At 35.4% G+C, this 13226-nt stretch overlaps 1 long non-coding RNA gene across 1 annotated transcript; it reads left to right on the forward strand.

Annotated features, from left to right (window-relative positions):
• The first annotated feature begins 11030 nt into the window (after positions 1-11030).
• LOC125492040 (uncharacterized) lies at positions 11031-12033 on the forward strand. Its single transcript, XR_007268492.2, has 2 exons — positions 11031-11722; positions 11879-12033. It is a non-coding gene; the product is annotated as an uncharacterized LOC125492040 (long non-coding RNA).
• Positions 12034-13226: the final 1193 nt, after the last annotated feature.

Here is a 13226-nt window from a genome sequence, read left to right on the forward strand (position 1 = left end):
CTCGTCTGAGCCATAGAAGAGAAACCATATCTTTCTTCTAGATCCTGCCATATTTCTCTAGTTGTTTCAAGAAATAAGACACTCCTCTTGACAGTATGATCTATTAGCTAATAACAAAGAAATGACTAGGTTATTACAGCGTTCCAAAGTAGAATATTCAACTGTACCAATTTCAGGAATCTCTAAGCATCCATCAACAAATTTCATCTTATTTTTGGAAGATAATGAAACTATCATAAAACGTTTCCAACCACTATAAGCTTTGCCATTGAATTTGACAGAGACTATCTAAGTACAATTTGCATCAGAACGAAGAATGTATATAATACATGCTTGTAGGATCTTGATTAAGAGGCAAAGTGTTAACATGATCATCAGATTGAGGTACAACTTCAGGCATTTTGGAAGAATGAGAAGAAGCATTTATAGTAAAGCAAAATCAAAATGTTTTGAGCAAGAAAATGTAGTGAAATTTAAGAAAGAAAGAACTGAATAATCAAGAATTCAGTTTCTATGTCAGTTCATGAGTATCAATCAACAGAATATGACTTGAATCAATCATTGATATTGATTTCTAGGAGATTTTCATAATTGTAGGAATTCGCAATTGTAATTAGAGAAATTTCAGAATTGCAAGAATATGCAATTATAATTAATCAAGATTTCAAAGAAGAAATAGAATAAAAGAATAGAAGTTTATACACCTAAATTTTCTGATTTCAGACTCCACGAAGAAGATGAAGATTATTGCAGAAAATACTTTCTGGAATTTCAGTGTTGGAGAAGAATGAGTTTTAGGATCGTAGATTCATTTCTGCTCAGATACCATGATGATTTGTGAAATTCATATCACATTTGGTTGAAATATATAGAGAGAAAGATGGAGAACTCAGGGAATTTTCAGTTTATTATTTCAGTAGAATGAATTAATTACATAGTTGAGGGAAGAGAGGTATGTATACAGTATGTTGTAAGAGAATGTTAAATCAAAACTGTTTATATAACAAACTAACCGAATTAGTTGCTAAGGTGCTGAGCTGGAGAGAGCTGGGCTGGAGGAGTTTATACTCCAATATTACATGTATTGGAAGTTTCATCCAACAGGGAAATTTTCTACCGAGTCAGCCTATGCTTTTCTTCTCAACTCTATACAGTAGGTTATGCCTTAGCACTAGCTACCAGTTGGTTTCTACCAATTTTCTCAACTCTATGCTTTGGCTTGCCCTTCACCTCACCATTCAAACTCAAAATAATTCAATGTCTTGCTCAACTTGGATTATTACAGATATCCTGCTTTTTATTAGCGAAGATGGACAAGATAGCCCGCATCCTTTAAAGTTCTACTGGGCCTTATGGAGCATCTGGTTGCATAGGAATAACAAATTGTTCAGGAATGGAAGTGTTGATGTTTTCAAACTGCTTCACCAAATCAGCATTCTTCAACAAGAACATGAATCTTTGAGGATTTTTCCTTCCTTTCAATGTCTTCGTTTTCTTCATCCTCCTCAAAATAGTACGATTTCTCCTCCGGGTTTTATAGCAGTTCATTTGGGACAATCACGAGTTGGGTTTGGTTCCAAGACGATCCAAACGGATGCCTCCTGGAATAACAAAACTAAAGTCTAGGGGTTTGCTTGGGTGGTTGAGGACCTAACTAGCAGCCAAATTAATGGTGGCGCCTCACATGGTTTAGCAACTTGAACTCTTCATGCCGAGGCCCAAGCTCTTTATCAAGCCTTGGTATGGGTTTGTCAACAACAACTTCGAAGGATAACTTTCCACACCGATTGCTCCAATCCAATTTCCATCCCCCAGGATAAAAAGAAGTCCCCTGTTTATGTGTTTTGGACTATTCGTCAGATCCTCTCACTAGCAAAGGAGCTTCAATGGTGCCCCCTGTTGAAGGTGAATCGTCAACAAGTTCATTTCGCACACATTTTGGCTAATAATAGTGCTCGAACTTTTTCATAATTTACCTCCCCTTTTCCCCCCTAATTTTAGTTTGTTGGTTTTTCCTTCCTCGATTCTAAAAAATTTTTTTGAAGTACTACATATAACCGGTGTAACAACTCGAAATTCTCTCGACCAGCTTAAAGAGGAATAGACACAGCGGAAGAGACTCTCATCGAGATAATCCGGACTATTACCATCACACTCAACAAACTACATCGGAGAGTGTGGAACTCAATTCCCAATTCTATTAAATTCAAATTAACTATTACAAGCAAAACAAATAAATTCATATTTGGCCAAATACTACTTCAGTAAATTTGATATAATTAAAACTCAAATATATTTGTTTTTGAAATTAACTTCACAAAATCAAATAAACATATTACAAGCAAAACAACTAAATTCATATATTAACTCAAATAAAAGATTAAATAAAATATTACACATAATCAACTTAAAAAATATAATTAACATTTAATAAATTCTTTTAAAACATGTCTGTTACAACCGAGCTTTTGGAAAAAAAGAAAATCACACAAGGGCCTGAGAGATTTTGGTTGGGCCGTGTGCTTAGGCGTGTGATGGCTAAATTTTAGCAAGGAAATTGAAAGTTTAGAGAGCGACCTAAATTAGGAATGTTAAGGGAAAATGAAAGATTTTAAGCGTTTATCATGAATAGGTATGTTACTATTATTGTAATATAAGTCGATTTTACGTAATCAACATTAGAAAGGGATTTTTTTTATTAAGTTTGGTCTTTGTCGATGAGCCGGGCTCAACTAGGAAGAAACAATTATAGTTTTTAGTTTGAGGTTTGTTACATACCAATTGATAGGTTCAATAAGAAGTTAGGTTGAAGTATAAGTGGTAAAATGCTCAAACTTCCGAAAGAGTTATTTCAACTTAGGATAACTCGAAATGCAAATGTTTTTATCACAAATTGACTTAAAATAAATAAGTTTTATTAATGTGAAAAACATAAACTTTAACATACATATTGTTTGGGCCCATTAAGCCCTTAGTGGGCCACCGTATGTTCCAAAGCCCTTGGGCAGCACGACAAGCCCTCAGTGGGTCCCATCCGTCTTGGATCCTGTCCCAGCCTGACAGGAACATTTTCACACATTTCAACACCTATAAATATGGAGCAGATCCCCATTTATTGAGGTAATGAATTCTAGACAAACTACTTTACAGATTTCAATTAACACACATCAACTGACTTGATCGTCGGAGAGGCAATCCCGGATCTATCCCCGGGGTAGTCTAACTCTCTTCTTGTGCAGGTCTCTCGGTAATCTTCGAGCATTCGGCATCATTAACCTTAATCTCGATCCATCCCACATAATACAAGTTTTTACCTGAAACAGGTTGGCGCCGTCTGTGGGGATATCGAACTAAAAGTCATGCCATCACTCAGAGAAATCGGAGGCGACAGAGGTCCCCCGTCCCATCCCGTCGCTCGAGGACACTGTCCCACGAGGTGGCTGATGAAACGGCAGAGAACCCTCGGCAAGATGCCATTCTATCATCTCGCCATCAACATGTCCTTGAAGAGGTCCACCCTCGAGAGGCTACCAGTGCCATCAACCCTGAGAGACCTCAACGGAGGACAGTTCAAACTCAAGTGGAGCCCCCTCAATATGAGCAAAACCAGTCCTAATCCGGTCACTCAACAAGATTTCTAACAACTGGCAGATCGTATCAGTGACAACCTCAAGTGTTACCTTCGGGCCCTGATATTGAACTTCCAAGCAGGAGGAGAAGGGACCTCGAACAGGCCACCCCTTCCTCCCATACCGCGACTGGTCCTAGGCCAACCTCGAGCGAGGCACCTCAACCAACCTCAGGTCATAGCCCTCGACCCGCCAAATTCGTCACGAGCTCCTCAAAGGTCAGCTCGAGTTGCTCCTAGTAAGGGGGACGCGAGGCATGTGATCAGCGAGCGCCATCTGAGGAATGACAATTGTGACGCCCGTGAAGCCTGAACGAAAAGCGAGCATAGTCTAAAGTAGGAGAAGCCCCACACCCCTAATCGGGAACAGAGGGAACCTCGACAGCAGAAGGGCCATCGAGAGAACGAACATGCATCAAGGAGTTCTGAGCCCAGCCATGAGTCTAAGGCTCAAATGGGCAACCTGGGCTTCGTGACTCCTTTTAGTGAGAGTATCATGAGGGCTCCCATCCCGCGAAAGGTCAATGTTTCTCCAATCGACCATTACGACGGGACCACGGACCATATCGACCACTGAGCAGCATTCAAAGCACAAATGAGTGTGCAGACAAGCAGCGAGGCTGCATGGTTTAAGTTCTTCCCTACTACCTTAAAGGGGTTGGCTTTAACCTGGTTAACGGAGCTTCCCCCTGGAAGTATCTCGAGTTTCGCAGCTCTCGAAATGATTTTCAAACAGAACTTCATAGCCGGTCGAAGACATCGAAAGACAAGTATTCACCTCATGTGTATCAGGCAACGAAGAGAAGAAGACATGGAAAATTAATTGACCAAATAAAAGGCCACCTCTTTGAAGACTACAATGCAAGGGAGGCAACCTTGAACAAACAAAAGACTACCTCTTTCAAGAAAAATACAAGCTAAGTGAATATAAAGGCACTAATGAGAAGAGCTGCCAAAGTCCCTACCCACCTCATCAAACGCAACATCCTCCTAACACGCCGAGAACTGTTGGGTGTTCGGCTCAACCAGCCGGCCCTAGCTGGTGGTCGCCAAAATTATCACATAGTAAAGCCATCTCGGCTTCATAAAGGGACTAGTAGGTCCTAGTTGAGGCCTCCCAATCAAAGGTTTGCCATTCCTGGCTCCCATGCCTTCCTCATCCGAGCCAGCGCAATTTCCTCGCCGGCTTGGAAAGAGCTTTCCGTAACCTTGGTGTTATACGTCAAGCACTCATCCGGCTCTTGCCATGCCTTAAACCATTCTGCAGAACACCTATCAGCCTTCAGTCGAGCCTCTTTCAGCCTCATAATGAGACGACCTACCTTCCAAAAAGCTTTGTTGTGCATATACATGTTATGTTTTGATGATGAAAATCAATATAATATGTTATAGTATGAAAGTTTGCAACAGATGATTGAGAAAGGAATAAACAAGTGAAGACTTTGAAGAAATGAAGATTCAACAAGATTGAAGTCAAAGTTATTATTTCTAAGTATAGTTACTTTGTGTAAAAATGTAATATACTTGAATTAAGTGATATGCTATGTGTCAAAAATAGTAATATAAAGTTAGGATAATTATTATTTTCTTAGAGTTAAGAAAATATATAATTATGTTAATGTTATATAACTATATAAAAGGAAATTAGTTTTTGAAATAAAACAAAGTTTTAAAACGTGTTTTTGAATTTATAAAATATTTTTATAAAAGATTTTTTAAGAAAAAAACGTGTTTAATAAAACGAAATTTTATTAAAACGTGTAAAAGTTTTTTTTAAAAGAAAACGTGTTTTTGAATAACGTGTTTTATAAAACTGGTTTTATAAAACTAAGATTTTCGAAAATACTTTTTAGATAATAAAAGAGTATGAGATAAAAAGAAAATCTATTGGTTATTAAAGATATAGATAAACATGGATTTAAGAAAAACTTATCCTTTTAGAATTAAAGATAAAGATGAGAAAAGATAAAGTTTGTTTTTCTTAAAAGGAAAGTTTTATCCCTTAAATTAAGGAGTAAAAGATAAATATATTTTGAAGGATTTTCGTCCAAATTATGTACTATAAAAGGGTTTTATAATTCACTTTTATATCTCATGTTTTCAGAGAAAAAAAACCGAAAATATTAAGAGCTGAAAACAGTTTCCTAAGGCACAGAGCATAGCACTGTTCGAGTCAGTTTAAGTAACTATCCAACGATTGTAATTGTCCTCGAAATTGCTTGACTAAGAAGCACACAATTGAGGATCGTTTTCTTTCTGTAATTTCACCATTATAGAGAGTGTCAACACTTAGAGTTAAGTGTTGGAGGTCACTACTAGAGTTAGTAGTGAGGGAAATCTTATTGTATCAAGAGGTTGATATTTTAGGATTTAAAGAAATAAAAGAGTTTTTGTTTCTTGTGGACGTAGATCTCAGAGGTGAGATTGAACCACGTTATATCTCTGAGTTTGAGTATTGATTTAATATTGTTTTAGTTTTAATTTTCGCAAAAACTCAAATCAGAGATTTACGATTATTTCGCACAGTGGCTGGCACTGTGCAATAACAAAGGTTTTGCGAAAATCGATCAAATTTCGTCACTCAATTCAACCCCCCCTTCTTGAGTGTCACCTTGGGTTCCAACAAGTGGTATCAGAGCAGGCTATTCTCGTAAGACTAACATCTAGAGAATAGAAATCATGAATATGCAAGATGACTCTCGAGACAGACACTCCAAGTGTCCAATTTTCAATGGAGAAGATTACGGATGGTGGAAAGCAAGAATGAGGATCTACATTCAAGGCTCAGACTATGAGTGTTGGAGAATCATAAGAACAGGACCTATACTAATCCAAGTCAAGAATGCTGAAGGAAACTTGATTGACAAGGACGAAGATGATTACAACTCAGTTGACTATGCAAAAGCCGAAAAAACTTCAAAGCTATGAGTATTCTCCAATATGGAATTGGACCTAATGAATACTCAAGGATCTCGGCTTGTACTACAGCAAAAGAAATATGGGACACGCTGGAATTGGCCCACGAAGGTACGAATGAGGTAAAACAATCTAGAATAGATTTGCTTGTCCAACAATATGAATTGTTTGCTATGAATAAGGACGAATCTATTAAAGAGATGTTCACTAGATTTACACTAATCACTAATGAATTACGTTCTCTAGGCAAAACATATACTTCTGAAGATTTAGTGAGAAAGGTGTTAGGAAGTTTAACAAATCGATGGCTCCCAAAAATAACCGCTATTCAAGAAGCTAAAGATTTGACTAAACTTTCACTAGAACAACTTATTGGATCATTAATGACTCAAGAACTTGTCTTAGATTCTAAAACTAATGAACCAAAAAGTAAAGGTATAGCCTTGAGAACTGAATTGGAAATTGAAAATAGTGATAGTGATGATGATATTGATTTTCTTACAAGGAGATTCAAAAATTTTCTCAAAAAGAACAAAAACAACAATCCTAGAAAAGATGAAAATTTCAAAGGTAAGAGCACTACCTCTAACTTTAAGAAAAGTGCTACTAATTCTGGTTGTTTCAAGTGTGGTGAGTACGATCACAGGATAAAGGAGTGTCCCTTATGGCATGATGAAAATCCTAAAGAAAGAAGGGAGCAATCCAAGAAAGAATTTAAAAAGGCTATGATAGCTGCCGTTTGGGGAGATTCGGATTCTGAGGAAGATCAGAGCGTGGCACAGTGCCACGAGGCCAAACTGCGTCTGAATGCTGTACAGACAACACTGAAGACGGCACTGTGCAAGGACGACGCACATCTATGCTTGATGGCTAAAAGTTCGAACCCTCTCGAAGAGGTAGAAGATAGTGAGGTAAGCCTAGTTTCCTTAAAACCTTCAATTCATCTTCTTTCAAAAAGTCAACTTGTCACTTTACTTGGAAACGTAATTGATGATTGTCAAAACATGAATGATAATTTTGATATCATGAAAAAGGAAATTAAAAATTTGACCAAGCCAAAGATTGGATTAGAGTTAGAGTATAAGGATTTATTGAAAGAAAATAAAACATTGTTGAAAAGGATTGATGAGCAAGACATTGAGATACAAACACTAAAACACGAAAAAACAATCCTGGTTGATGACATAAAAAATCGAACAGTGCCATCCACTGTTTGTGAAACTGAAAAAACGTGTCTTGAAAAACAGATTGAAACACTAAATAACGAATTGACTGAACTTAAAAATTCAAGACAAGAATCTATTATTGTTCCTTCAATGCTGCCTAGTGATGCTAAGTTAAGAGAAGATCTTGAAAAGTTAAAAGAGACTTAGCGATTTCCAGAAAAAGAAGTAATGATCTAAATACCTCAGTCGAATTCTTAGATCAGAATCACAACTTTCCATTGCTCGTAAGATGCATGACAAATGGACAAATGGAATGAATGCTCTAAACTACTTAACTAGTACCAGAAACAGCATGAACAAAACTGGATTAGGATACACTAATCAGCCGCACAGTGCCAGGCTCTGTGTAAGGACCTACGAGAGAAACTTCCGAAAGAGAAAATACGTGGCCCCTGAATATCTAATTTGCAATTTTTGTGGAAATAATGGTCATCTAATTGACGACTGCAACAAAAAGAAAAATCAAATTGCAAAGAATATCAAACGTGTTACTCAAATCTGGGTTAGGAAAGACATACTTGATGCTCAGCGTAAGAAAAAGGGACCCAAACAAATCTGGGTTCCTAAAACTAACAAGTGATTCTTTTGCAGGCAAATGTGAGAGGAAGCAGCCTATAGTATCTTGACAAAGGTTGTTCAAGACATATGACTAGTGATAAATCTCAATTCCTCTCACTAGTAGCCTACCATGGAGGGTGTGTTATATTTGGCACTAATAAAAAGGGATAAATTGGTATTTGAAATGTCGGCAAATCTTTAACACACTCCATAGAGAATGTGATGGTGGTAAGTGGTTTGAAAAGTAATTATGTGATCAAGGTAATTATATTGAATGTCATGCATGCACCTTTTACAAGATAACTCGTGGCTTTGGGATTAATTTCTGGAAATTAGTTGAGTTTATGCCTATTGTCCTCCTTTAAATAGTTTAATTAGAGTGTTATTGATGCATGTCTTGGTGAAGCTTTGTGAGTAAAGGTCCACTTGATATAAAAGGACTCGTAATGGTCTAATGATGCTGTCCTAATGTCATGATCCTAATTGCCGAACTAATAAGCTATATGATCCTAAGTTGCCGAATTTTTGAGCTATGAAATGCAAATTCTTTCTCCTATAGCGAGCTTGATTTTTAGCCCAATATTCTGATTTTCTATTCATGAAATTGACATTTGTGCCTCATTATTTCTTTCTTTCATATGTCCCACCTTATCCTCATTTCCCTATTATTATCCTTCTTTTCTTCACATATTCATCCAAAGTTCAACAAGTGCTTTTAATCTTGATTCATGGTATATGGAGCATATATATATTAATAAGATAGTGAAAGAAGAAGACGCATTAGTTAAGGGGGAACATGAAAAGGTTGGAATAGACACTAATGCTTGAAAGAATAAAAGTACTGTTTCACACTATGCATGGCACAGTGCGTGCCATGAGATGTATCTAGAGAAAATGAGTTTCGAATTAACTTATTTCACCTTTGATATTTATTGATTGACTCTAGTAATATTGTATGGTCTGACTCTCTTAAAAAAAAAAAAAAAAAAGAGAGAGAGAAGAAAAGAAAAGAAGAGTAAGACACTTGTGTTAGATAAATCTTAGAGTTCAATTTCTAGATGGAAAAAATATTATCAAAGGTTTGAAAATCATTATTTTGGATTCCAGTATATCCGAAGATTAGTTATATTTGAAAGGAAATAGATTGTTCAGTGGCACCACACAGTGCCACAGTGAAGAAAGTCTTAGGATGTTTATTTGCGAAAGTTGAAAATATGAAAAAGGGTTTAAGCACTTGTTGATCCAATTGCCATTTCAAATCTTTAAGCTTGCATTACCTATCTCCATCTTACATTCTTAGCTGCTAACCATGATCCTTCATGATTATTTCTTGCTTCATAAATTCGGATTGTGAGTTGGATTATATTTTTGCTTAATGACTTCGGATTGTGAGTTGGATTATGACATAGCACCAGCATCCTTAGTATTTATTGCTTGAGCTACTTGAATTATTTTACAGACTATATCTCACTTTGACTTGCTAAACATGTTGATGTTCTCCTTTTTGATAATGTCAAAAGGGGGAAGATGGGTATGATGGGTATAATACTTAGACTATTGAATGAAATTATCTTGGTTACCAAGTTACTTGTGAAAACTAGTGAATGATATTATGTTGTGATTAATGATGCATACTTTGAGGGGGAACAAGTGATTATCTAACAATATTATATTTATGGTTTGTCATCATCAAAAAGGGGGAATTTGTTGTGCATATACATGTTATGTTTTGATGATGAAAATCAATATAATATGTTATAGTATGAAAGTTTGCAACAGATGATTGAGAAAGGAATAAACAAGTGAAGACTTTGAAGAAATGAAGATTCAACAAGATTGAAGTCAAAGTTATTATTTCTAAGTATAGTTACTTTGTGTAAAAATGTAATATACTTGAATTAAGTGATATGCTATGTGTCAAAAATAGTAATATAAAGTTAGGATAATTATTATTTTCTTAGAGTTAAGAAAATATATAATTATGTTAATGTTATATAACTATATAAAAGGAAATTAGTTTTTGAAATAAAACAAAGTTTTAAAACGTGTTTTGAATTGATAAAATATTTTTATAAAAGATTTTTTAAGAAAAAACGTGTTTTATAAAACGAAATTTTATTAAAACGTGTAAAAGTTTTTTTAAAGAAAACGTGTTTTTGAATAACGTGTTTTATAAAACTGGTTTTATAAAACTAAGATTTTCGAAAATACTTTTTAGATAATAAAAGAGTATGAGATAAAAAGAAAATCTATTGGTTATTAAAGATATAGATAAACATGGATTTAAGGAAAACTTATCCTTTTAGAATTAAAGATAAAGATGAGAAAAGATAAAGTTTGTTTTTCTTAAAAGGAAAGTTTTATCCCTTAAATTAAGGAGTAAAAGATAAATATATTTTGAAGGATTTTCGTCCAAATTATGTACTATAAAAGGGTTTTATAATTCACTTTTATATCTCATGTTTTCAGAGAAAAAAAATCGAAAATATTAAGAGCTGAAAACAGTTTCCTAAGGCACAGAGCATAGCACTGTTCGAGTCAGTTTAAGTAACTATCCAACGATTGTAATTGTCCTCGAAATTGCTTGACTAAGAAGCACACAATTGAGGATCGTTTTCTTTCTGTAATTTCACCATTATAGAGAGTGTAAACACTTAGAGATAAGTGTTGGAGGTCACTACTAGAGTTAGTAGTGAGGGAAATCTTATTGTATCAAGAGGTTGATATTTTAGGATTTAAAGAAATAAAAGAGTTTTTGTTTCTTGTGGACGTAGATCTCAGAGGTGAGATTGAACCACGTTATATCCTGAGTTTGAGTATTGATTTAATATTGTTTTAGTTTTAATCTTCGCAAAAACTCAAATCAGAGATTTACGATTATTTCGCACAGTGGCTGGCACTGTGCAATAACAAAGGTTTTGCGAAAATCGATCAAATTTCGTCACTCAATTCAACCCCCCCTTCTTGAGTGTCACCTTGGGTTCCAACAAGCATCATTATGATCCTTCGTCAGCTGGTTAATCTGGCCAATTAACTTATTTGACTTCTCTTCGAAGTTAGCCTGATCATTGTCAATGGCCCTTATCGCCCTTGTTAGCTCACACTCGGACTTGTGAAGCCTTGTCTCCAAGTCCTTCACAATAGCCTCATGCTGCTGAGCCGCAACCTCCAGATTATACCCTGGCGGACAACCTCTGATTCTGCGCAACTAAAGCTATATGGCGGCGCCCGAGCATAGTCATTCGAATGGACATCTACAAAGATAGGAAAAGAAGCTAGAGATACATTCGAAGTTTTCTTGTGCACTGTCGTCTTGCCGCATCACCGTCGCTACCGGTCAACTGCACAACCATCGCATCGTCGTTTCTAGGTTTGTTGCGCCAATCCACAACAGGTTTTCTCTTCTTCCTTCTTACATGATCAATTCTAATTTGTGAATTTATTCTCTTCTTTCTTGGTTTGTTGCAGCCATCACTCTAGTTTCTTTGCAATTTCATCTTAGTTGACTGAATTATATATAATTTCGTGATTTGTTATGTTCTTATGTCAGGAAAATGTGATTTTATCATCTTATGTTCTTCTGTCATGAACATGCCGCATCACCGTCGCCACGAGTTTTGTTGTTCATCACGACGAGATGAATTTGTTTTCATGTATTCCTTTTTTTTATATAAGTAATTATATATAACGAGGTATTCTTATTGATGGTCCTCCTGTAAGTTTGCATCTGCAACATGTAATCTTTATTCATTTTTTGAGATTTAATGGCTGGAAGGATACATGTCACATGTCATGTGCAAGGATTCTGGAAAAATAATGGAGTATTTCATGGTTGAAAGGATACCTAATGCATATACTGGTGATGTCAATCATTCTGATGATAAAATGCTGAATCTTTGCTTAGTGTAATGGGACTTTTTGGTCACTATGAGAGTAATGACTATGACTTCAACTACTGTAGGAAATAGAGAATGGACATGTAGGAGAGCTTGTAACGTAGATGTAATTTGCCTAAGAAATAGTAGACAATGAATGGGAGGTAATGGTTGTTTTGTAGTGGATAAAATTGCAATTTTTGTATTACACTTCTTAAGTTTTAGTCTCAAACTGTGTGATTTTATTAGAGTATTAAAATATATATCATAACTGACAAGTATGTTGTATGTATATGAAATATCTTAGGTCCTATAATAATTAGACATGTTTGGATTTTAAATAAACTTCAAGAAATATAGAAGACTTTAATTGAAATGCTACTTTGAGTATTACTAACATCTCAAAACAAGGTGCAGATTATTTTTCTTCTCTTTTTTTTTTCTCTGTCTGCCATTAAATTATATACAAGATTTAAACTACTAAAATAATTAGCTTTATCAAACAAGCTCGTGCAATCCGCAATTTAGATCCTGCACCGAGGTGTAGGATGAGCATCCTGCACCTCGTGCAAAACTATGTCGTTTTGATGGTTTTAAGAGAGTCAAAATTTGGCAGACTTTTGGCAGGTATTTTCGAAAGTGGGCCAGCTCTTTCTCTCTCATCACTCACTCATTCCCTCTCTTTCTATCTCATTTATTTTTCAAGAACCATTTCAATTCTCTCTCTCATTTATTTTGTTCTTCATTTATTTCTCCCTTATTTTCATTCATTTCTATTATAAATTTTTAAATGTTGATATTTGATTTTATATTCTGTTTTGCATTTTTAAAACTTTTTTTAATGTACAAATGCATATGGTTTGATGTACAATAATATATGAGTGTACATTTAGGGATTTTCAGTGATCAAAGTAATGATCATCAGTTTACATTGTGGTTTATCCTTATTTACGTTGGTTGCGGTTCAATTCTCTCTCTCATTTATTTTGTTCTTCATTTACTTCTCCCTTATTTTCATTCATT

Source organism: Beta vulgaris, chromosome 7 (assembly GCF_026745355.1).
Source record: "Beta vulgaris subsp. vulgaris cultivar EL10 chromosome 7, EL10.2, whole genome shotgun sequence".
In the NCBI taxonomy this organism is placed as follows: Eukaryota; Viridiplantae; Streptophyta; class Magnoliopsida; order Caryophyllales; family Amaranthaceae; genus Beta; species Beta vulgaris.